This window comes from Mustela putorius, unplaced genomic scaffold (genome assembly GCF_011764305.1).
Source record: "Mustela putorius furo isolate JIRA1106 unplaced genomic scaffold, ASM1176430v1.1 tig00003898_pilon_pilon_pilon, whole genome shotgun sequence".
Taxonomy (NCBI): domain Eukaryota; kingdom Metazoa; phylum Chordata; class Mammalia; order Carnivora; family Mustelidae; genus Mustela; species Mustela putorius.
Window position 1 is genome coordinate 28,999,792 of NW_025422047.1, and position 24,822 is coordinate 29,024,613.

Here is a 24,822-nt window from a genome sequence, read left to right on the forward strand (position 1 = left end):
AAACTTAACAGTCTAACCCCCACATAGCTACTAAACACAGGGTTTCTGGTTCCTGGGAATACTGGGTGATCAATACCAGTTGTAGTGACTTAAGCAACAGATGAGAAAGCTAACAGAAAGTTAGAGCCTTGTAATCTAGGCATTAACAACCAATTGGGGCTTCTTTGAAGTGCAGAGTAGAGAGAAGATACATTGTTGTGGCTGGCTTGGTAGAGAAGGGGGTGAAACATTCAGTGAAAGTGAATCCAGGCACATGCCAAGTGTACTGGGGTCAGATAGTTTCTTTGTATGGCTTGAACTTAAGTTTGAGGAAAGGAATTAAAGTTCAGAGACTTGACCTTTTAAACTCAGGTTTAAGAGAAGCAATGAAATTGCAAGTTCCATGGCTTGGAATATATCTTACATAGTAAGGTCTATGTAGCTGGCAAGGGATTGTTTTTCCTTTGGTGAGCAATCAATAAATGTTCATTGAATTCAATTGAATTTCCTAAAGATAAGGATGAAGTTGGTGGAAAGCCCTGATTTGGGTATTTTTCATTTTGTTTTCTCTATGTAATTCCGTGATTCCAGGAAGGCTAGGAGGCAAGAGAGAAAACATCAGGTTTGAAGATCAAAGAGATTCATTGTGGCTGCAACATGAAACATGAGGGAATTCTAATGAAGGATGAGGCTGGAAAGGTATATGGAAGCAAGTCATTTAGAATCTCCTCGGCTGGTTAAGACATTTAGACTTCATCCTAAAAGCAGAGTGGAGCCACAGAAGGATTTTTAGTGAGAGGTATCACATGCTTAGCTATACATATTAGAAAGATCACTGGGTATAGCATAAAAAAATGAATTAGAAGTACTTAAGTAGGGACTGGAGAACCAGTTGGTAGACATCTCAAATTTGGGAAATGATGACTTTAACTTGTACACCAGGCTAATAGCAGTGAGAGTGGAGAAAAGAGAGGGAACTGACAGTTCTTGAAATTGACTGGATGTGAGGGAACTTGGGTGAGGAGGAGCGAAGAGTGGGGGAGGATTCCAAAGTCTCTGATTTGGGCAATGATAGAAGGTGGTGCCATCAATGAGACAGAGAACAGAGCAAAAGAAAATGGTATGGGGAGGTGATAGAGAAGATGATGAGTTCAATTTTTTACATGTTGAGTCTCATGGGTTTGTGGGAAATCCTAGAGATGTGTAATTGGCAATCGGATGAATGAGTCTGAAGTTGTTTTTTGTTTTTTTAATTTTATTTATTTGAGAGAGAGTGAGCATGCGTGAGTGGTAGGGCAGAGGGAGAGGGAGAAGCGACTCTCCGCTGAGCAGGGAGCCTGATACAGGGCCAATTCCAGGACCCTGAGTTCACAACCTGAGCTGAAGATGGACACTTAACCCACTGAGCCACCCAGGTGCCTGGGTCTGAAGTTCTGAAGAGAGATAACCGTTTTGATTTGAGTACAGATTTGATTTGAGTGCATATTTGATTTGATTGAATACAGACTTTGATTTTCAGAACAGATTTGAGAATGATATAGACATGGGAGTAGATGAATTTGTTCAGGGAAATACCAACATGTAAGGGCTTGATAGAATTAGAAGGGTGCATAAAGAAACCTAACCGTGAGTGGTTAGAGGGATAGGAGGCAAACATAGAGGTATGTTTAGGGAAAGATAGAATTTAAAGAAAGAAGGAATGGTCCAACTTCTTCACCATTAAGTCATCCAATCTCTAGGTTCCAAATACTTCACCTTACTTTGGTCGATTAATCTTGACTAGGAAAAAAAAAAAAAAGCATATCCAACCACTATTGTGTGAATGATATAGCCCAAGGTCATTATTGGTCTGTTTTATTTAAACATACCTAGGCGCTGCTCCCTCTGAGGATTTTACCTATACCAGAGAGAATGAGAAGAAATCCTCTTCACACACTGTACAGCTGCACTAAAAGTAGCCAGCAGGGAAACTGACCTATAAATACTATGAGCACATTAAGGTAAGTACATTTTTTAAAAAGTTGTGTCTTTTGGCTATAGTCTAATGTGATGATTGGTGGAAGTGGAACTGCAGAGTGACAGGGAGATATTAATGGAAGGTAACACGCAGTCCTTTGGCCTTAGAAAGAGGAACGGACTATATCTGTTCCCAGAGGGAAAGTTTGATGAATAATGATCTTGATATACATTTTAAACATTCTGACAGTGATGCAGTGGGTACTGCTTTTGCTCTTTGGATAGCAGATTCTCTTTTGCACTGGTTGGGTCTATTCCTTCAAGGCTGGGTTGTCGGCCACCTAAGGGAAAAATGGCAGAAGCATCACGACTCCTCTGCTCCTATTAGAGGCTGCGGGTGCTATAAAAGGCATGCTGTAAGAAGCTGTAGGTGGGTGATGGAACATCAGGGCCTGCTTTCCCTGCGGAGGAAAGAGAGCAAACCCAGGGTCTCAAGAAGGCATGCTTTCCCAAAACATCGCAGTCCCCAGTTTGCTGAGTAGGAGCTGATGATTCACATTTAGATGCCCTCCACCCGTACCCTCATCCCGACAACACAAAATTTGAGTCAAGCTTGAACTTTGCTAAGAAAACAGTTTTGCTCTTTTTAGTCTTACAGCACCGGCATTTAAAGACCAACTCTGCAGGAAGGCAGAACCTTAGTGACCTTCTCTCCAAGCTGTTGTAGGAATTTCAGACCTCCACTTTGCCAAAGCACTTTCATGGAGCTTAGGGTTTTGTTTTGTTTTGTGGTGGGGTGAGAGAATGCCTTTAGCGACTCCCTCCTTTTCTCTCTCTGGTTCTCCACTTTTTCCTCCAAACTGAGGGGTCTGAGTTAGGGGATTCTTGAGGTTCCCTAGGCCTCGTTTGTGTCTCCACCAGTGGGCCCCAACAGCAGACAGCTTGTCCTCAGCCAGGCCCTCCGCTGGCTCTAGAGGCCTACTCTCTATTTGGACAGGCAAGTCATAAGTCAGTCTATAGAAAGGGAGCTTGTTTGGAGTGGGAATACAAAGGGAGAGGCTTTGACATTGAAAAAGCACATACCCCCCTGGGGTCTGGGACGAAGATAAAGAGATCTAGCAATCAGAATGGTTAGATGCTGCCTGGCTTTGCTGGTGCTTTGCCTGACTCCTTGGCCTTTTAAGTTTGGGTTCTCCTATGGGAAAGAGGCTCCCAGTTGAGAGGAGGGCTGTCAGAAGCAGACAAACCTGGCTCTGTTCCTTGGCCGATGTGTGACTGAGTTAGTTGTTGGACTTTCTACACCTTATTTTCTTTCTTTTTTTTTTTTTAATTAAATTTATTTATTTTCAGCATTACAGTATTCATTATTTTTTCACCTCATCCAGTGCTCCGTGCAATCTGTGCCCTCTATAATACTCATCACCTGGTACCCCAACCTCCCACCCCCCGTCATTTTCTTTATCTGCTAAATGAAGATGTCTTAAGTGTCTGCCATGAAGATTAAATGAGATAACGAATACATAAAACAGCAATAGAGAATCTGGCTTTGTGTGTGTGTGTGTGTGTGTGTGTGTGTGTGGGTCCTTCTCTTCTCCCTAGTCCTCCTTCTTATTTTTACCTTTGCTCATATTACCCCCCCCCCCCTTCCTGGATCATTCTTCCTATCTCTCCAAATCCAACTCACTCGCAGTGCTCAGTGAGGTCCCCCGGCATGTTACAGTGCTCCTGGCTTCACATTCTGTTAATGTCCTTCTTTCTTAACATAGTTTTGCTGATCCGGCCCACCTAGACTGCTGTACTCTGAGGGCAGGTGTCAAATACTAGTTCTCTTTCTACGATACCTGGCAAGATGTCAGGTGCGTAGAAGAGGGCTACACAACATTTGAATGAATGAATGCAGAAAGTTACAGGGAAAATGAGGGGGCAGTGTGTGCTGTGCTTATGGCCTGAATACTTAACAGCCTGCCAGTTAGGGACTTGGAAACTTTTGGAATTTTTGAATCTCATTCTTCCTCAGTTTTCTCATCTGCATAATAACAGCAGTGGTAAAAGTAGTACCTCTCTTCTAGATTTGTTGTGAAGATTAAATAAGTTAGATTTGAAGAGTGTTTAGACCAGTGCCAGCACCTGGTGCTAGGTAAAGACTGCCCCCCATTATTATTTTAAAGAACATGAGTTTAGGATTAGACAAACCTGAGTTCAGAGCCTGCTGTATTGCTTACTAATTGTGTGACCTTGGACAGAGGTTATTCAGTTTCTTTGTGCTCTCATTGTCTTATCTGTAAACAGGGATAATTCATCTGTCTTATAAATTGTTGTGAAGACGAAGCTGAGATAAGAGCCTAGAACACAGTATGTGCTGGATAACCGGTCGGCTATTAGACGTCTCCTTCAGTCTTCCAGAAGCGAGAGTTTGAGATGACTGTGTGAAAAATCATTGTGGTGGCCCAGGCCCCATTTAGGAAACTGAAAACTGGGCTTTGTCCTGACTGAGAAGGGTTGAGAAAAGAGTAGAAACAAGGGTTTGTGGTTATATTGCAGGAAGGGGCAGGGAAGTTACTTTATGCCAGTTGCTAAGCTGTATCACCAAATTAGGTCATTAAAAATACATTTGGAAGGAGTAAGAGACTTTTGCCTGTGTGAAATTCCAGCACAGGTCCATGCAAGTCACCTGTGTATCTTTGATTATGCAAGGTGTTTCTTATGTTTTGTCCTTCCGTAGCCAGCTGTATTGCTGTCATGGTGACGCTGTAGGTGGGAGTGAGCGGAGATGTGCCATCCTCTGCCAGGCAAGCGGGTCTGTGATTCTTTCTGAGAAAGTGAAGTTTGCCAGCTCAGAACTTGTATAGCTTAAGGGGACCACTTGGCCTCTTCTTCTGAAGCCAAGTTGGGACTAAGAGAGTCCTAATTTCTAGGGTTCAGTGTATTGATTCTCTTCGAGGATCATGTTTGGTGCTGAGTCATGTTTTAGGCCCCAACAGGATCTGCGTCCACTTAACCTCTGCCAGCACTGAGGGGCTGACTGCTCTCTACCATTCAGAACAGAGGGGTATCTGCGTGGTTTCAGTCAGGAGCCTCACTAGGTCCGTTGGCCTTTAGGGGAGGTGGGGTGGTAGTGGTGGGGAAGCAAAGGAGAGGCAGACAGGGTGGCCTTGACACTAATTACTTCTTTCACAGGTGTGTTTGCTGTGTTTGAACCACAGGGACTGGGGATTTAAGCCTCTCCTCCACCATCTGGACCTGCATTTAGATTTCATGATGCAGCCTTCTCACATCCCTTCTGTCTCTCTGCTGCTGCTTCGTTTGAATTTAATGCTAATAAGTTCTGCAATGCAATAAATTCTTTGGGAAGAGATGTAATATATTTCTACCTCAAATTACAAATTTCTTGTGGCTTCGTTAGCAGTGCCAACAATTGGTTTCAAACAGCAAGATAAAATTACCTACTTTCTTTTTTCATTACCACAAAGTTCTTTATGACTATAGCTTTATTTTCACCATATTCAGATGAGAGAGCTCTTGATTAACTTCACTTTGCAGAATAAAATTCAAATATGGGGAAGTTCAAAGAAGATAGTTAATTACTGGTGGGCCTGGCTTCATCAGTGCAGTGATTATCACCTTGGCTCTACACCTGAGAACTTTAAAGAAGTATGATGCCCAGGTTTCACCTGAGCCAGTACAAAAAATGGCAAACCCATTAAGGAGGTGTGAAGGCAAGGACATCTCAGTCTTTTCAGGTGAATCTAATGGGCAAACATGGTTGAGATTCCTGCTAAGTTTACTAAGAAGGCAAGATGCCATTTTCATTGTTGGAATTAGGAAATCACGGGAATGATTGTAAAACACATGCCAAAAAAATGTAACTGATAGGGACGCCTGGGTGGCTCAGTTGGTTAAGCAGCTGCCTTTGGCTCAGGTCATGATCCCAGCGTCCTGGGATCGAGTCCCATATTGCTCCACAGGGAGCCTGCTTCTCCGTCTGACTCTGCCTTCCACTCTGTCTGCCTGTGCTCGCTCTCGCTTGCTCTCTCTGACAAATAAATAAAATCTTAAAAAAAAAAATGTAACTGATAATGTTAAATTAAAACTTGCTTTGTGCTGTTACTTTTCAACCAATTAGCATTTTTTTTTTTTTGAAGGTTTGTGGATAGCAACGGAGACAAGGGTTTGTCTTTGTGTTTTTCATTTTAAAGAGTAAAACTTCAGGGGATTAGGACCAGAAATGCTCATCCATTGTTTATCAGGACCTTACTGAATGAATTGGTGTGTCTAGTGCTAACCCCCCTAGGGGGCCATTCAGAGTGGCTTTCTCAGAGTAAGCCTTTTTCAAATTTTACCCCATATCACATCCCCCAATCTCCCCATTCTGATCTGTTCCCTAAGGGTCCTAGTTAAGTAATACTGCAGTAGTCAGCCTTGGTAATTGATGGGAGGGAGTGTGTCTTTTGGCTATGTGAGAGCAGAAATTAGGTTGAGAGTCACTTTTCTTAGAAGTTTCCTTGAAATGTCTGGCTAGTTGTTGCAACAGAAGCTGGGATTTGAAATTTTTTGCATTTTGTCTAAAAGTTTGATGCATCCATAGAATGGAATCTATCCCTTTTAAGAATAGAATTTAGAGCAAAAAGGAAACCAGTCTGTTTGCCCTAAAATGGTACCTCAGACTGGCTGATTCCCTCTTGAACCACTTTGGGATTCTTCAAGTTTCTAGCTTGGCTGGGTTGTTTTTGGAGCCAAAGAGAATTCTAGTCATTAGCATTGGTGAGTTGTTGCTCATTAGCATTTGTGTGAACCAACAAAGGGTGTGAAACCCTAGTTTGGGGTGGGGGGAGGGTGAGAGGGATTGTTTCTCCTTGGATTAATACAGAGTTATTTCCCTTGGTGCAGATCCATTCTTCTCCGTGTGGGAATATTGTTCATACTGTTAGGTGTGAGTCTCATTTAGAGAACTTTGTTCAAATACACATTTTTTCTCAATTTATATTAAAAAACCCACAAACCCCACAAAATACTCTTTGTCATGATGGTTTGTTCAGAAGTTTGAAAAGGCATTCTGCTGTCTGACTGAGAGAGCTTTTCCTGCAGTGCAGTTCCACTGTCATTCAAGCAAAGAGTTAACTGAGGCCAGAGAAGCTTCTCTGGCAGCCTGCAAGCTTTGTGCAAGAGCCAAGCTGGGGGCTGGGAGAGGCTGATATTCATTTGTTTGTGTATGAAGCTTTCATTCCCAAAGTCTTAGACATCACATACCAGGAAAGATGATTGTGAAAAGCAGGGACAAACTCAAGTGTTTCCCGGTTGTTCTGGTTGCCTCCCATACATTTAATTCTGCCTGACAGTGTTTGCCCCTTGGTTGTCTGAACAGAATTTTCCTCTCCGGTGGTGAGTGGGGATTAATTATTAATATCCAGCAGTTGTCATGAATACTGTTATGTGAGCCTGTGTATTAAATGAGTCGTAGAGTACAGCCTTTAGTTGGACACCTTCAACCCTCCCTTTCCATCACATCGTGTGTAGGCTTTACCCTGGAATTATGTAGCTCAAGGGGGTGTAATGGCCTTTGATTCTGAGAAACTTTGCAGAAGCGTTGTGCAAGAGGCCCAACTAGAAATGTCTCCCAGGACCCTGAAAGCTCTGTCACGCACGTCCTTCATCTTGTTTCAAGCTCCTGGGATCTGTATATAGCAATAGCACCCCCTAGTGTGTGACAGGGTGAGGATGGGCTCCTGGTTCATGCAATGAAGTGTTTGGTCTTCCCAAAGTGAACTGGGGAAGCAGGCGGCCTGCATTTATGTAACAGTATGGCTGAGCTAACTATGCAACAGCAGCATCTCCTCTAGATTTTGATAGGTGAGAAAGGGAGATAGGGGTTTAGATTATTTTACAAAGATGTGAAAGCTAAGGGGAGCCGCAGGAGTATATCAGGAGGTCCCTAGGGAAGGGAAACAATTTGCCATTCTTTGAAAGAATTTAAAGTTTGGCCTCCAGCATGGAGAGGAGGATGGATGGGGTCTGGCCACAAAGGCTTTCCATTGCTGACTGAGTCTGGGCCTGCAGAGGGGCCAAAGCCTTTTTGTAAAACTGAAATTCCAAACACTCCAAGCAGCAGCTTAAAGGCTACTAGCATATAAATGATTGATACGTATTACCTGACAACAGAATTTTGATCAAAGGAACTAGACTTAAGTACAACAGGGAGCAAAAGGAAGGTAGAGATGGACTACAGAGAGCAAGGAAGGATGCTTCCTTCCTTTATTTTATTCATCTAACAAATACTTATTGTTGAGTTCCTCTTCAGTGCCAGTGTCTGTTTTAGGTTTTAGGGATGTGGATATGAATAAAACAGAGTCCTTGCCCTCTTGAAGCTTTCATTCTTTACATTTGCCAAGGGACAGGTCACCATAGCTCAGTCCTCTCAGGAGGACTTATTTCTTATTTCTGGGCTGAATGCGACTTGAGGACTTGGGAAGTACCTACTGCTCAAAATTGTGTCTGTTCCAACCAATCTTTTCTGAAATTTCTAAACTCGAACCCCTCATTCATTAAAGATGTGCTTTCTGAGAGAACTAATCATGAAGCCAGATGCTTTGGCCCGATGTTTCTTCTCTGGTAAAAATGAAGTCTAATAAGACTTCAAGGGATGAGGCTGCTGAGGGGTGGAGTTGTAAATCTGGCACTGGCAAGGGAGTTAATTTTTCAGGGCTGAGGTTTCCTCATCTGTAGAAGCAGATGCTTTCCAGCTCTAACATTCTATTTTGCATGGCAGATAGCATCCAGGAGAGAACAGGGCATGGAGCACCCCTGAGAACACTGGGTTATTGGGGGTGGGAGCAGGACCGATTAGACACTGAAAAAAAAAAAAAAGAGGGAACGTGGAGAAGGAGTGCAGTTTGACAACCAACTTTAGGCTATTTAAAGAATGTGTCTGGGGCATTTATTCCTGGGTTCAGTTTCTGACTAGAAAATGCCTAAAAGGGAGGGTGGTGGGGTGGATGTGGTTGTTACAGATTTTGGAGGAAGCACAATTCCTTATACTTTTATAATCAATTAAGTTTTGAAAATTATCTATAGAACTCCTGGTTGTAGATCATACACCTGACCCTCAGCTCCTGCTGTAAAGAACTTTGTGGGGGCGGATTTTCTTGTTTTATAGTGTTTTCTCTTTAACTTTCCTGTTCAGGATAGAAATGGAGTTCCACAGGCTGATATTCTTTGAATCCTAGAGAGCAAGTGACCTACTTACTACTGTGCCTGAAATATTCAATTAGAGTGCATTTTAGGAAATATTTTTTCACCTTGAAATGGATTTTTTGTTTGTGAAAACACACTGTAGGAGAGAGATACCCTTTTGATTTTCTTGGCTGTTCTTTTGACCTACTGTGTAATTACATTTGAATACTTATGTGAATTCTCTCCTTGGAACAAGGCAATGTAAAAGCCCTGGCTTCTTTAGAAAAGATAATTCATTACTACTGTCTACCTGTATAAACACATGTGATGAGGGTTAATGAAAACTTGGACTGGGCTTAAAATTTTTTTTAAAAATGCACAAGATATATGCTGGGCTCTCTACCAGCGAGAACATGTTGATCCTAGTATTTTTAGTTTATTGGTCGGTTTTTCTTGACTTTGTGTTTCTTCTATTTGCAAAGAGTTACAGCCTGTCTGTGAAGAGCAAAGCACAGTGTAAACAGGATTTAGGGATGGAATGTGGGTGGGGCTTTTTATCTGCAAAGTTTCTTCTTCCTCATGCCCAGCTTTTAAAGACATAAGACTAGCGACCAAATGCAAGACAGAAACCTTGGATGGCTTTGGAGTTTTCTATGTGTGTGTTCTGCCATCTGCTGGAAGACGATCACCAAGCTTGGAAAGCTGACTGGCAAAGCTGAGGCATGTGTGCGTTTTTGGCCCCTCAGTCTCTCTCCCAGAGCTGGGCGGAAAATAGCAAAGCTCATGAATTGCCATGGTACACTTGGATTTCTGTTGGATAACCTTAATTCACAACTGGAGTTGTCCCATGGGGATTTCCCTACCAGTTGCTGAGCTTAGGACCATAGGCCTCAGATCCAGGCTGCTTTGGGAGCCTGTATCCCAGCATCTTCTGGCCTCATTCCTCTGGATGCCCAGTGTGTTGATTAGGATTGCCTTGAAGTATTTTCCCCTGGTTAAATGGAAACAAAACAAAATTTTAACTTCAAGATAGGGTGGCTTGTTTCATTGTGAAGTCAGTACAAGAGGGCCAACTGACCTATTGAGGAAAGGAATGCCCTTTATTTCTGAGATGATAATCTCTTAACTTTCTGGTGTTAAAAGCCGTTTTATAGAATGATGGTAATAGTTCAGAGTTCTCACTTTAAGCATATAGTTGCTTGGCAAAAGTAAAAGCAACTGTAGGTCAGTTCCCTAATTCTTTAAAAACATTTTCTTGTCTGTGAAATCCTATTGTCTGGGCAAATGTGGTTTTGCTACTCCCTGTGGTCTCACCTTTCCCTTCATGTGACAGTTTGAGTGGAAAAGTGGGGTCAACAATCCTCAATTATAACTTCCATATTTTCCCTGGCAAATTCTCCGTGGATTTTTCTGTGCTGTGACCCACATAGAAACACAAAAATAATAGCGTGGTAGAATGAGGATAATGTCTCTTCATTAACTGGGTCGCTACTTTATAGATGAATTTTCATCTGTAGTGAATGTTTGGCCTGGTTTCGCCCCCCTTTGGATCATTTTCTTCCTCTGGAGTTCTGGATGGAATGTGACCTTCCTGGCTGGATATGTATGTGGAACTCCCATGGGGAGGACTTAGATTTTTGGCAGTGGAAACTTCCAGGCAACTGGGACAGGATGTGGAGGTCTAGCCTCCCTGTTTCTTAAATTTTTTCAGAGGCATACAATGCTTTGGAAAGATTTTTAAATGGGAATATGATATTTTAAATCTGTGATTACTTAAAAGATTCTAGAAACCGAAGTAATAGAACTCTCTTCTTTCATTAAAGTTTATAATTACAGAAAGGTAAATTTTTTCCCCAAATGTTTTAAAGTTTTAATTCAAATAAAATGATTAAGCTTAAAGAAAACATTAAAAGTAGAGCTACTCTGATTGAGGCAGGCTTGGTACTTGACTCCGTGGCACCTGAACTGAAAATTGCTACTGTAGAAAACAGAATTGAAATTCCTTTCTGAGAAGTTGTTTTGTTAAGAGGGCAGATAGTTGAGATCCGAGTAAGTGGAGGCCGAGAAAATAAGTTTGTACTGAAGCCAGAACATGTGGTGTCTTCATTAGAAATAGATGTTCCCAGAGAATCCACTTCTCTATATTTATCTATTGATAACAACTGCTTCTGAATGAGCAAGGATGTTCAGGATTGCAGGGTGTGAGTTTCATCTGGACACACACAGAGGCTTATAACTAAAGGCCATGTGAAGAAGGTGGAAAAATCCTCCCCAGTTAAATTATCATGGGCCAGATTGTTAGAATTATGTCCAAGAAGTGATTTCATAAAACTTTGGAAACTTGGCTGAAAACACTGGATGATCTGTATCATCTGGTAAATATTTAGGACTTTGTGTATATTATCTTCAAGGAAAGAAACTATTTTTTTCAACAAAACAACAAAACACTGCAAGATTGTTAGCTTTTTAATGAGAATTTTGGTAAAAAAGTAAGTCCCCCCCCTCCCCACACACAGGGGTATGGGGTTGAGGTCTTACTTCTGATAAAATTAGATCAATTAAAATTCTCTTTCATTGAAGGAGACTAGATTGAAGTTTGCTATGATTTTGCTTGTTAACTCAGCAAAGTCTGAACATCTGGTAGCTTCATTTCTCATCACCTAGTAGTATTGTTTTGTTTTTAAATTTTCTTGACTGAAAGAGCTTATGAGATTTCATCATTACTTGTATCTTAAAATCTCAGCATAAAACTGAATGGCAGTTGAAAATGTGAATTGTCCGATGCCTTAGGAGACTTGGAAAGCAAAAAGATGGAGTTTAGAAGTAACACTCCCAAAAGGGGTTTCCTCAAGTCCTAGCCTTCTCTTAATGATACTATCTTGGGGTGACTGAGTGGCTCAGTAGTTTAAGCATTTGACTTTTGATTTCAGCTAAGGTCATGATCTTAGAGTCATGAGTTTGAGCCTTGCATTGGGCTGAGCATGGAGCCTGGTTAAGATTCTCTCTCTTGCCCTTGATTCTCTCTCTTGCTCTCCCTCTGCCCTTCCCTGCTCCACCCACCTCTCCTTATCTCTCCCTTCTCTTAAAAAAAAAAAAAGTCTTGTATTTTGTTCCCAGTGGGTTCACATCTGTCATCTCATTTGTCTTTCAAATACGCATTAAGGTAAATGGATATAGTAATTGTGCACCTGTGATACAACTTGGGAAACAGCCACAGACAAGGAGTTACCTTCCTGTCTTCCCTTTCCTCAATTCATTGTTCTGTTGGTAATAAGGAAAATACAGATGTCAACCACTAACTATATGCTGAGCACTTTACATGTATTATCTCATTATTTCTTGTGAGGTACATTCTCACCTTTTTTTTTTTTTTCAGATGAGGAAATGGTGGCTTATAGAGATTAAAAAGTTGCTGGAATTTATATAGCTAGTAAGTGGCAGAACTGGAATTGATGCAGCTCTGACTTCATGACCCATGTCTGAAACCATTACACCATACTACCTCCCCAGTAATATGTTACTGAGAAAGCAGCTTCCGCAGGCCATTTGAACCCAGCTGTCTCTGTCTGGGCTTCCAGCCCGGTTACTCTCCCAATGTCCAGCATACAGAGAAGGCAAGGTGTTGATTTAGACCTCCCAGGAAAGGGTTCTGGAGAGGTAACAGGGTCCTGCTCCCTAGCTAGGGTCACTGTCACTGGTAAGACCCTTTCTAAGAGATTTGAAAACCATTATTACAGAGACACTATACGTGAATATATGGTCATGTCAAGCCCAGTAAACAGTAACTCAGCAGTGGCTCAAGGACTAAGCAGAAAAGCAGGAGGCCTCACACTGGACATGCCTACACAGAGTGTAGGCAGGCGTCATCTAACTCTTTATTCCCATCCTGGCTTCTTCCCCTTTCTGTTGACTTGGGCAGAGTCCCAACTTTTCCTTACAAAAGATCAAACCAAGACTTCTTGGCTGCCCAAATCAGATCCTCACTAAGGTTTGGCTGTCTCTTAGAAAAGAGAGGCTGGGTTGGCCTGAACTTTCCTCCTTTGCATTCCAGGAAATTCCAGGAAATTAAAACTCCATGGAAGCACCTTAAAATCAACAACTCTCTCTTTCATACCATAGTATGGCTTTGACTTAAAAACTGAATGTACCTGATTGCCAAGTAAATGGCAACTTTGGGGATACCATCCAGACTCCCCAGCTTTAAAGGCATTTATCTTTAGAAACCTAATCCTTCTCTTTCCAACCCTAGGCCTATATAAATGAAATTGTTTGGGGGTACAGTTTATTCTAAAATACACTTTGGATTGCTATTGTTTGTTTTTTCTCCCCAAATTTTTATTTAAATTCTAGCTAGTTAACATATAGTATTATAGCCACTGCATATTGAGAATATAATTTCTGACATTCCATTCATTACAGAAGGTCCTCATTATTTTAAGAGTCTGGTCTCCAAATTTCATTATAGTGCTGTGTTTCCTCTTCAGCTTGCCAGGCGGGAAGTAGGTCGCTCATATCTGGCAAATGGGGAAGAGTTAAATAGATAAACTGTGACTCATCAACCAACTCAGCCCTAGCCCCAGGCAGCAGGTGGTTCTTTTGATCTCTTGGTGACCTGGGAGTTTTACAGGATACAGCCTTTGAGGAAGGCAGTTTAAATGATCTGGTTATTTTGTAATCAACCTGCAGGTAAATCAGAGGATCATCTTTTCATACCCCAAGACCTTATAAAGTAGTGCTGGAACCAGATGTACAGGGGACCCCAAGCATGTAATATCTGTAATACACATTGTCTAATCATAAGTCATAGAAGTGTAGTTGGTGATGTCTTGCCTGTGTCTTAAATCCCAAAGTAAAAGTGAATGAAGGACTCTGAACTTTGCAGGTTTTGATACAATATCAAAGAAAGCTGTGTTCCTTGGCAGAATGCATTTCCTTTTGCAGTGGGACCTCTAACCCTGCAGAGCCTAGAGTATTGAGAGTAGGAAATACAAAGGTCCCCCTTGGATCATTGGGAATGATAGGAAGTGGGGCCACTCCTTCTGCTTCTTGGTTCCCAGACCCTGAATTCTTCCTCTTGAAATACAGTGCCATATAGATTTATTACCTATACTGCATCTTGGACAATGGTGCCCCATCCTTGCAGAGAATTGCTTCCAAGCTGGTATTTCAATATTCCAGTGCTCTATTAGGCCAGTGGCTTCTGGCTGGTTCAGTAAGTGATACAACCAACGTACTCTGTGGTCATTGATCCCACTCTGCATGTGAAATTGTGAAATGCATTGTGAAATGTATTCTTTGGTTGCATGCTATGTTTTGTGGGATTCCATGTCTTTGAAATAGGCACACTTTGATCCCCTGGATATTGGTGCTATTTGAGACTCTGGGGATAGTAAAGCAAACCACACTCAGAATATGTGTCTACTCCTATGAGAATGAATCACTGATCCTTGAAGAAGTGTAGTGTCCACTTACTGGCAAGTGACTAGTTGGTGTCCTTGGGAAATGGTGCCTTATAGCATGCTGAACATTAATCTCTGAGGTTGGAAGTTCAGAGACGAAAGTAGCTAGATTGGCCCTGCTAAGTGGAGATCAGCCTTTATCTCTGCCACTGTGGGCATGTATCCATCTTATATGTTCAGGTGGTCAATGATAAAGGCTGACTCATGTCACCTGCCAAGTCATTTTGCCTGTTTAGTCGTTTAATGCCTATTCCATGGTAGACGTTTTCTGATGGGCATTAACATGTGACACAAAAATCTTCATACTTCATGCTCACAACTATAAGTCTATTCCCACGGATCTTTTGGTCTCTAATTTTTCTGGTTTCTTTTCCTTTTAGTCCCTGACCAGCCAGCTGCCCCTTCCAGTCATTGTGTAGTAATTTTGTTCTTTCAGCTTCCTTGCTGCGGCCTGGTCTCTAGGTGGGGGACCATCACTATCAACAAGCCAAGTTTTGTGACTGCCTCTGGTACCCTAGGCCTGGCCTCCAGAGGAGAGCCACTACTGAAGTTCTTAGTGGTGCTGGTTCCTTTCTCACTAGCAAATTCCTGACAGCCTTTGTAAATGAAGTGTCCACTTGGCTCTTACATGAAGCAGAGTCCTCTGGTGGGCCATTTGGCGGTCTATGATGACATCACAGAATGCCAGATGTGATGCTGACATGGCCTACTGCTTTTTGTTAGGAGCTGGCACATCTGCCATGCAGGAAGACCCTGCAGAAGGCCTCCGTGCTGTAGGTAGCAGTGGCTGCCTTCAAGAGCGGTGCTGCTTCCTCCCAGTATGCCTGCTTCCCTGAGCCTCTTTATCCTGTCTTCTATGGCCTGCTGTGCTAAGCATTTCAGCTTTCCTTGGCATAGGCTTTAGTTTTCTCCAGGCTTCTAGAGGCCACCATAGATAGCAAGAGTGCTCCTTCCCTGGGGTCCTTGCCAGACTGTGAAATCTCATGTCCCAAAAGAGTGCCCCCAAATCAATTTATTCTTGCTTCTACACTCTCATATTCCTCCTCCTTTGATCAAGCACCATAGATCCAGCCATAGAGGTCCTTTTTTGGGCTCTCAGGACTCATTCTTACAGCTCCTCTCTTATCCGTCATAGCTTGTCACCACCGATTATGTAGGAATCATCCCTAGCTATCAGATTGGCAGTCAGGGGACAAGGTGAGGCCACTCAGGAAGGTAGCACAGAGGCCTCTGTGGAGTCTTTCTGCATGAGGCATGTGCTAGCTCCTAATGAGGGTGGTGGGCTTTCTCTGCAGTAGAGTCTGTAGAGCCATAATCTTCAGGGGCTTTAACCCACATGGATCTTGGGTTTTTCCAGCTAGGACTTTTGCGTACTTGACCTGTTTGACTAAGCATTTAATTGTTTTCGAGGCTTTGCAACTATTTAGTCCTGGGTTTGCTCCTCAGTTGTGTCTACTCTTCCAGGATGGGAGAAAAGGGCCTCTTTTTAAACCACTGAAAAGATTTTCTGATTTTTATATTTTATATTTATATTTATATATTTATATTTAATAATTATTTTTATATTTAAATATTTATATTTTTATATTTTATATTTGATCTTTAAGTATTATTAGTGAGGTTGTGCTTTATCCCCCTGCAGGGCAATGCAACTTAATAACCAACAGGCTCCCCTGTCTTTATTATGCATTGTTCCCTCCTTACCTTTCACATGTCTCAGTCTCACTGGCAAGGGCATTCCCCTTCTTTGGGATGTGTTTCCATATTATTACCAGTAAACTCTTTAGTAGTTTTCCTGCCACCTTGTGCCAAGGACTGTCCACGCCCCACAACCATGTGGGATGTGTTCTTCTTTGTCAGATGAGAAGTAGATGGTACAGTTCAAAAATCCTATCTTACTGCCTACTTTCTCAGCCCATTCTTGCTACGGATTATGTCAGTTCATGTTGTCTGGATGTAAGAGACCAACATGGAATTTGGAGTGCAAGGAATTTAGAGGGAGAGATACTTGTGAAGGAGAAAGGGAGTAGCAGGGAGGGCCTTTGAATGGCACCATCAATCTGAAACCTATGAAAAGAAAGGGGGAAGAAAGGAGGGAAGGGTAGGAAGAGCCCGAGACTCAGCATAGCTCTGAGAAGAACTCAGCAGGCAGATAAGCAACCAGAATAAAGATTGCCCTCAGAGGCATCCTGCCCGAGCAGGAATGGCGCTACTCTAGAACTCCTGCTATGTACAGTCACTGGCTGAACATGGTGCTGGGAACTCATGGCCTTGGCCTGAATAATGCCTCGAAGCCTGGAGGTGTGTCTGTTAGAGACTGGCAGCTAACTACATGCTGTGCAGAGGGGAGATCTGAATGACATCCTCCATGGCTGCTGCCCCCACTTCTCTGTTTCTAGTCTTCCCTTTCTTAATGGCAAAGCTCCTATTCTTAGGTCAAAATCATAGACTCCTTGTTTATTCTTTTCTTTTTTACACTTCCTGTATTTAATCTGTCAACATAACCTGTGGCCAAACCTTCAAATCCTATCTAGAATCTAACTACCTCTCTTTACCTTCACCACTTTCCTCGATGTAAAGAGACGCAGGGAGAAGATGGCCATCTCCAAGGCGTAGAACACCTGAAGCCACTAGAAGCAAAGAGAGAGCCGTAGAGCAGACTCTTGCCTAGGGCCTTCAGAGGGAGCATGGTCCGCTGACACCTTGATCCCAGATCTCTGGCCTCCAGAACTATGAGACAATCCGTTCCTTTTAGAGAAGCCATTCAGTCTGTGGTTTTTTCATTAAGTTAACCCCAGCAAATGAATACAGATATGATCTCTCAGTTGGATTATCACAAGAGCCTCTCTGTTGATATGTTTGCTTCAGCCTCTTCCAGCAGAGCAGGAAGAAGGATCTTGTTTAACGTAAGATTATGTCATTCCTCAAATCAAAAATTATTTAGAGGATTTCTGTTTTAGAGAAAAGCTTGAGTGTTTACGCAGACCCAGATGACTCGTGTTCCACCCTCCAGCCCTTTCTGCGACCCCCTTTCCTCTTGCCCATGCTACTCTGGCTGCCTACCTTTAATTCTCAAGCAGCCCGGCTCCTGCCCCATAAGGGCCTTTGCATAAGCTGTTGCCTTTGACTACTCTTCCTTCAAATGCCCACCTAGCTCATTCTCTCACTTTTTCTAAGTCTTTATTCAGATGTCACCTTAAGGAAGCCTACTGTGACCACCCTGCTTAAAATCAGTCATTTCCCCTGTGTACCTGATCCCTTTTAACCTACTCTATTTTGTTCTTTTCCGTAGTATTACTTATTACTTGCTATAGAATATGGATTGTTATGATTATTTCTTATTATCTGTCTCCTTCCACTACAATGTTAGACTGTGAGGGAAAGGAATTTTGTTTTATTCTCTGAGGTATGGCAAGAAATGTAACAGTCTTAGGTTCCTAGAAGATGCTGATTGTTTGTTGGGTGAAGGAATTGGCAGCTTTCCAATAGGAAACAGAATAGAATATTAAACTCCATATCCTGGTAGCATAATAAATCCCTCCATAATTTAATATCTGGTTTGAGTCTTGTACCCAGAGCTACTAATCTTCATTCACTTAAGAAATATAAAAATACGGGATGCCTGGGTGGCGCAGTTAGCTAAGTGCCTTTAGCTCAGGTTGTAATCTCAGGGTCCTGGGATCAAGTCCCACTGTGCAGGGAGCCTGCTTTTCTTTTTGCCTGCTGCTCCCCCTACTTGTGCTCTCTCTCTCTCTCTGAAAAATAAATAATTTATTTTTTTTTAAAGAAATATCAAAAACATTCTGTATCAGGCACTGTAACAAAGAGGAATCATGTTTGGTCTGTGCCTTCAAGGACTCTGAATCTTGTGGCTAGAGTCAGGCAAATGCATTTTATAGATTATCTTTTTTATATAAAAGTAAAGCAAGGGGTACTTTGGGGTGGTGATAGGAGCAGGTACTGTGCTTGGTTACATGTGCCTCATTTAATCCGAGCAGGCTTTTTTTCAGGGGAGGTTGAACCCTATGTCAGGTGTCATATGTTGATTTAAAATCTTATTTTCCCTGCCCTGTATCTAAACAAATGGTATAGATTTCTCATGAAAAAGATGTCATTATGATTAACTTATTTTAAAATGCAGTGATGTTTCTATTAATGAAAAATTATGGTCATTATGCATGTTTCTGACTAATCCTATCTTCAGGCCAATTTCACAAAAACTTGTAAATAAAAAATGCTGCTGGCAGATTTATGCAAAAAGAAGCCTTTAAATAGGATTCATCTAAGGCTGGTGAATGCAGTGAAAAAAAAAAAGAAATTAGGTAGTAACCTATTCATATACTTGTGAAGTAAGATAATAGGTATTTATAGTCTAATTTGACTTAGTTCTCTGAAATTGCTTTTTATGATCTGTTAAAAGATGTAACGTTTGAAAAGTAGATCTGTGACTTGAAAGGCTTTGGGTTTTATTCAATTGAATTTTTAAAAAGTAGTTCTTGCTGTTTTGTCTTTACTGTGACCTAGAAATCTTGAGTACTGTCTCAAGGGAAAAATAGTATTTTGGGTGCATGTCTATATTTCTGTTGTCACTTCCTCATCTATTTGATGTTTGGTGAGTGCCTACTGCATACTAGTCTAGATTGTGAAGATGAGTACTCTGTCCATTTTACGGAGATCAGAGTTCTTAGATATCTCCTGAATAGGACAGAAATATAAGGAATTGTCTACTTTGTGTTAATTAGAATGACTTTGAGGGAAATTGTTTCATACCTCTTTTGGCTAAAAATTCTTTTGCAAGATGGAAAAAGCCTTATACATAATTGAATGATGAAAAGAACATTGTCAAGAGTTCAGGGCTTAAGAAAAACACCTATATTTCCACCTGTAAATGACAACTATTATTTGCTTTAAAGTGTCAGTATCTCCATTTTAATTAATTTCTAATTATTTTTTTACTCAAAAGAACTGCTACGTTCCTCCTTAATGTGATGATTACTTTGATATTCTTTCTTTCTCTTCTCCAACATAATTTTTTAAAATGTTTTCTTCATATATCATATTTCCTTCTGTTATCATTTTGTGACAATTCCACATTTATTTTCTATTTTCTAACTAGCTTTTATTTATTTAAAGATTTTATTTATTTTCAGAGAGAGAGAAAGAGCATGAGCAGAGGGAGCTTCAGGCAGAGGGAGAAGCAGGCTTCTTGCTGAGCAAGGAACTGGCTTCAAGACTCTATCCCAGGACCCTGGGATCATGACCTAAGCTGAAGGCAGTTGCTTAACTGACTGAGCCACCCAGACGCCCCTCTAACTAGCTTTTAAAAGAATGCTAAAAGCTCACTTCAATATTTCTTTGAGTAAATCAAGTTTTTCTCAGATTATACCCCAATGCCCTAAGGCTTTTTCTTTTCCTTTTCTTTGGCCTTCCTCTTCAAAGATACCATCCTATTGTTACTTTTCTTTCTTCTCTCCGAAATACAGTTAACCTAACTCTTCTTTAAAATTTTTTGGTCTCATTGATTTTCTGTATTTGAGAAATCTTTCAATAGATTTCAGAGAGCTGTTCAGCTCATATTATGTTCCTCAGGAAGATTCTTTTACTCAGAGAACTTTCTTTCACATTTCTGGATGTTTATTTCAATTCTATCTTGTTCTCCTTTGATGTTTTTGTCTTACAATGTCAAAACGAACCTTTCTCCTTCCCTTCCTTCCTACCTTCCTTCCTCTCCCTCCCTTCCTCCCCCTCTCTCTTTCTCTTTCTCTTTCTTTTCCTTCCTTCCTTTTTTTTTTTTTTTAAAAGATTTATTTATTTGAGAAAGAGGAAGAGAACATATATAGAGAGGGGCAGATGGAGAGGGAGAGAGAATCTCAAGCAGACTCCACACCAAGCATGGAGCCTGACATGGGGCTTAGTCATGTGAGATCATGACCTGAGCCGAAATCACAAGTCAGAGCCTTAACTGACTGAGCCACCCAGATGCCCCCAAACCTTCTTCTTTCTAAATCATCTTTGGTGTATTGATAGAGTGATTCCAGGACAGAGTGTCAGAGATTTTTCCTTTTACTCTAGGAAGATGCTTCCAATAGCCTCTTTCTCAGGGCCTCTAATAGGTTCATTTTTATAAGTTCTATTTTCTAATTTTCTTTGATACTATACAAACAGTTCCTTCCATGATTTTCCAATGTTTGCTTCCTCTTTGGGGGGGATCTAGGTGGCTTAGTCCATATTCTCATGTTAGACAACCTCACTTATTTAAGTACTACATTCAAGGGGTACCTGGCTGACTTAGTGGATGGAGCATGTGACTCTTGATCTTGGAGTCCTGAGCTCAAGCCTGTGCTGGGCATAGAGATTACTTAAAAATTAAGTACCCTATTCTGGATGGAGCTAGAGTGTATTATGCTAAGCTAAATAAGTCAGTAAGAGAAAGACAAATACCATATGATTTCACTCATATATGGAATTTAAGAAACAAAATAGGTGAACATAGGGGAAGGGAAGGAAAAATAAAATAAGATAAAAACAGAGAGGAAGGAAAACCATTAGAGACTCTATAGTTAAGAAAATAAACTGACAGTTGAGGGGAGGTGGTTTGGGGGGATGAGCTAAATGGGTGATGGGCATTAAGGAGTGCATTTGCTGGGATGAGCACTGGGTGTTATATATAAGTGATGAATCACTAAATTCTACCCCTGGAACTAACATTACACTGTATGTTAACTAACTTGAATTTAAATAAACACTTGGAAGAAAAAAATAATAAAAAAAAAAAAACCCGGAAACAACTACAACAAAAAACCCCATAGAATTATCCAATAAAAATTCTTAATTTGAAAAATAAAATGAAGTACCACATTCAAAATGTTAAAATCCAGTGGTCTTGGGTTGTTTACTTTTTTCCCATTTATTTATCTGAACTAGACAACTTACCTTCTTCCAGGTAACTCAATCTCTTAGGCTTCCCCAAAGTTTAATTTTTTTTTAAGTTTTTATTCAAACTCACTTAGTTAACATAGAGATTCAACACTTCCATACGACACATGGTGCTCATTATAACACATGTTCTCCTTAATCCCCATCACCTATTTCACCCATACCCCCCCACCTACCTCCCTTTGGGTAACCATCAGTGTGTTCTCTGTAGTTAGTTATAATCTGTTTCTTGGTCTCCCTCTCTTTTTTTCCTCTTTGCTCATTTGTTTTGTTTCTTAAGTTCCACATATGAGTGAAGTCACATGGTATTTGTCTTTCTCTCACTGACTTATTTCATCTTGGGATAATACTCTGGCTCCATCCATGTCATTGCAAATGGCAAGGTTTCATTCTTTTTTATGTCTGAGTAATAGTCCATTGTATGTATATACCACATCTTCCTTATCCATTCTTCAGTTGATGGGTACTTGGTTTGTTTCCATAATCTAGCTACTGGTGATAATGCTGCTATAAACATCAAAGGTGTAAATCCCTTTGAATTAGTATTTTTGTATTCTTTGGGTAAATACTTAGTATTATCGGGTAGTTCTATTTTTAACTTTATGAGGAACCTTAAGCCTATCGTTTTCCCAAATGTTTAATTAAAAACTTCTCTCCAGATCCTTTTCCAACTTTTTAGTATACCAAGACATTTCAATGATATCTTTAGAATGCTCTTCTTTAGCCAAGTTGAGGGTTTTGGTGGTGTCTCCTTTCCATGAAAGGTTAGTACAGTCTTAGACTCTTCAGATTCAACTTTAATAAAAATTGTTTCAAAACAGAAATTCCACCTTCCTTCCTCTGTTCTTTTTTTGGTTGTTGTTGGTTAAATTCAGGAGTTTTCTGCTCATTCTGATATGGTCTAGTTGTAAAAATAATTCCTGGGAATAAAAGGTTTTAATCAACATAATGCTTAGGTGTCAAATTATCAGTCAAAATATGACAAAAAAACCTGCCCCATCTTCTTATTATCTTTGCCTTTTCTTTATAGGATTTATCTTTAATGTGCTTTTTATTCCTGAAAACTGGCTTGACTGTCCCTTCACAAAAAAGCATTCATCTTATTATTTTCTGAAGTATAAACAGTTGGTCCTCATTTCAAAAGGTTCTTTTCTTCCTACTTCGAGCAATAAAAGTTCAATAAGAATGATTTCTCTGGACACTAAAAAGTCATCTTTAGATATGTAAATCAAACCAACAGTGAGATATAACTTCATACCCCCTGGGATGGCTAGCTTAAAAAAGATAGATATCAGCAAGTCTTAGTGTGGATATGGAGAAATTGTAATTCTACACTGTGCTTGTAGGAATGTAAAATAGTGCAACCATTTAGAAAAACAGTCTCATAGTTCCTCAAAAGTTTAAACATAGAGTTACCATATAATTCAGCAATTCCACACTTAAGCATACACCCAAGAGAAGAGAGAACATATATCCACGCAGACGTTCATAGCAACACTAGTCATAAGAACCGAAAGGTAGAAAGAGTGCCAATGCCTGTCAGTTGATGTATAGATGCATAAAATGTGTTAGTTACATCTATACATGGAATATTATTTGGCAATAAAAGAAATAGAGTAGTGACAATTCAACAATATGAATGAACCACGAAAGAAAACAGTGAAAGGAACCAGACAAGAAAGAGCATATATTATATTATGATTCCATTTATATTAAATGGAATTTAGTGGTTGCCTGGGGCTGAGGTAACAGTAGGGTTGGCCCACAGATGGGCAATAACTGCTAATGGATACAGAACTTGTTTTTGGGGTGATGAGAATATTTTAAAACTGACTGTGGTAATAGTTGCCCATACTTGAATACACTGAAAACCAATCAACTGTACATTTTAAATGGGTGAATTATATGGTATGTGAATTAGATCTCAAATTTGTCATTAAAATAAAAATAATTCTAAAAATGCATTTACTTTCCAGTGATCAATACTACTTCATGAAATGTTTATTTATGAGAAACACTTGTATCTTCTTGATGTACAGTTTTCCCCTTCTTCTCAGAAATCAGGCTTATTCGTCTAACTGAAAATTGCCTTCTATCTTGATGGATTCTGTTCTGCTTCCTAAAAGTTTCAAAATAAATCCAGATTGTGCTTCCTCCTTACGAGGGATAAGGCTAAACTTCTATCATTTTTGGAATAGTAAACATTGTAAGTTTAGGTGTTTATGTTTTTAGTACACAGTTAAGTTTGATTTTTAACTACATATCTCAAATATATGGAAAAAATATAAGAGTTTAATGAAGCCTGACATTCCCATCACCTAGCTTCAATAATTATCAACTCATGAACAATCTTATTTCATGGAGACCCTACCTACTTAACATCCCCGTCCTCCCAGTCATTATTTTGAAGCAAATCTTATTTATTTATTTATTTATTTGACACAGAAAGGAGAGAACACAAGCAGGGAGAGCGGTAGAGGTAGGGAGCCTGATGTGGGTCTGGATCCCACAATCCTGGGGTCATCACCTGAGCTAAAGGCAAACAGTTGCTTAGCCTGCTGAGCCACCCAAGCGTCCCATTGAAGCAAGTCTCAGATATGGATTTCATCTGTAAAGATTTCCATGTTATGCTTTCCTTTTTGTTAATAAATATAACACCAATATCACCAATACCTGAAAATTAATTATATTAATAATTAAACAATAAAACTAAAAGTAGTCATCAATACCATCCAGTATCTCATGTTTACACATCTCCTTGAATGGTTGTATATAGCACTGTGTTAGAATCAGCATCTAAATAACGCTTTTTTTTTTTTTTAAGATTTTATTTATTTTGTGAGAGAAGGAGAGAGAGAACGTGATCTGGTGGAGGGGCAGAGAGAGGGGAAGAAAGAATCTCAAGCAGATTACGTGAGCAGTACGGAACCAAACAGGGGGCTCAACCTTACAACAGTCATGACCCAAGCTGAAATCAAGAGTTGGATGCTCAGTTAACTGAGCCATCCAGGCACCCCCCCAAATAAATAAGTTTTAAGCACTGCAGTTACATTTGTTAAATTTCTTTTAATCTACAGCTTCACTTCCAACTTTTCTTTTTCTCTTGCAGTCTTTTTTGTTGTTGAAGTAATCAGGAGTTTCTCACAGTCTTTATTTTGCTGATTGCCCTTTCATGGTGTTGATGAACATGCCTCTCCACACCCTGTTTTTCCCATAAATTTGGGGCTAAATTTAATGGTTGATCAGATTAAATACTTGATAGGTTGTTGTGTTGGGTACTCCAGTGGGAGCTACATAATGGCTGGTATTCTCCCTTTGGAGAGGT

The 24,822-nt window shown here is 40.4% G+C and overlaps 1 protein-coding gene across 4 annotated transcripts in view; it reads left to right on the forward strand.

Moving 5' to 3' along the window:
- Positions 1-1,870: 1,870 nt before the first annotated feature.
- The window catches only part of AKAP6 (A-kinase anchoring protein 6), a 514,317-nt gene continuing 491,365 nt past the window's right edge, over positions 1,871-24,822 (forward strand). For 3 of the 4 annotated variants that reach the window (XM_013047435.2, XM_045067872.1, XM_013047434.2), the window contains exon 1: positions 1,872-1,979. The gene's annotated coding sequence lies outside the window, so the exon portion shown is untranslated. Of the gene's footprint in view, positions 1,980-24,822 lie in introns of all 4 variants that reach the window. The other variant, XM_045067871.1, reaches the window with a different exon arrangement.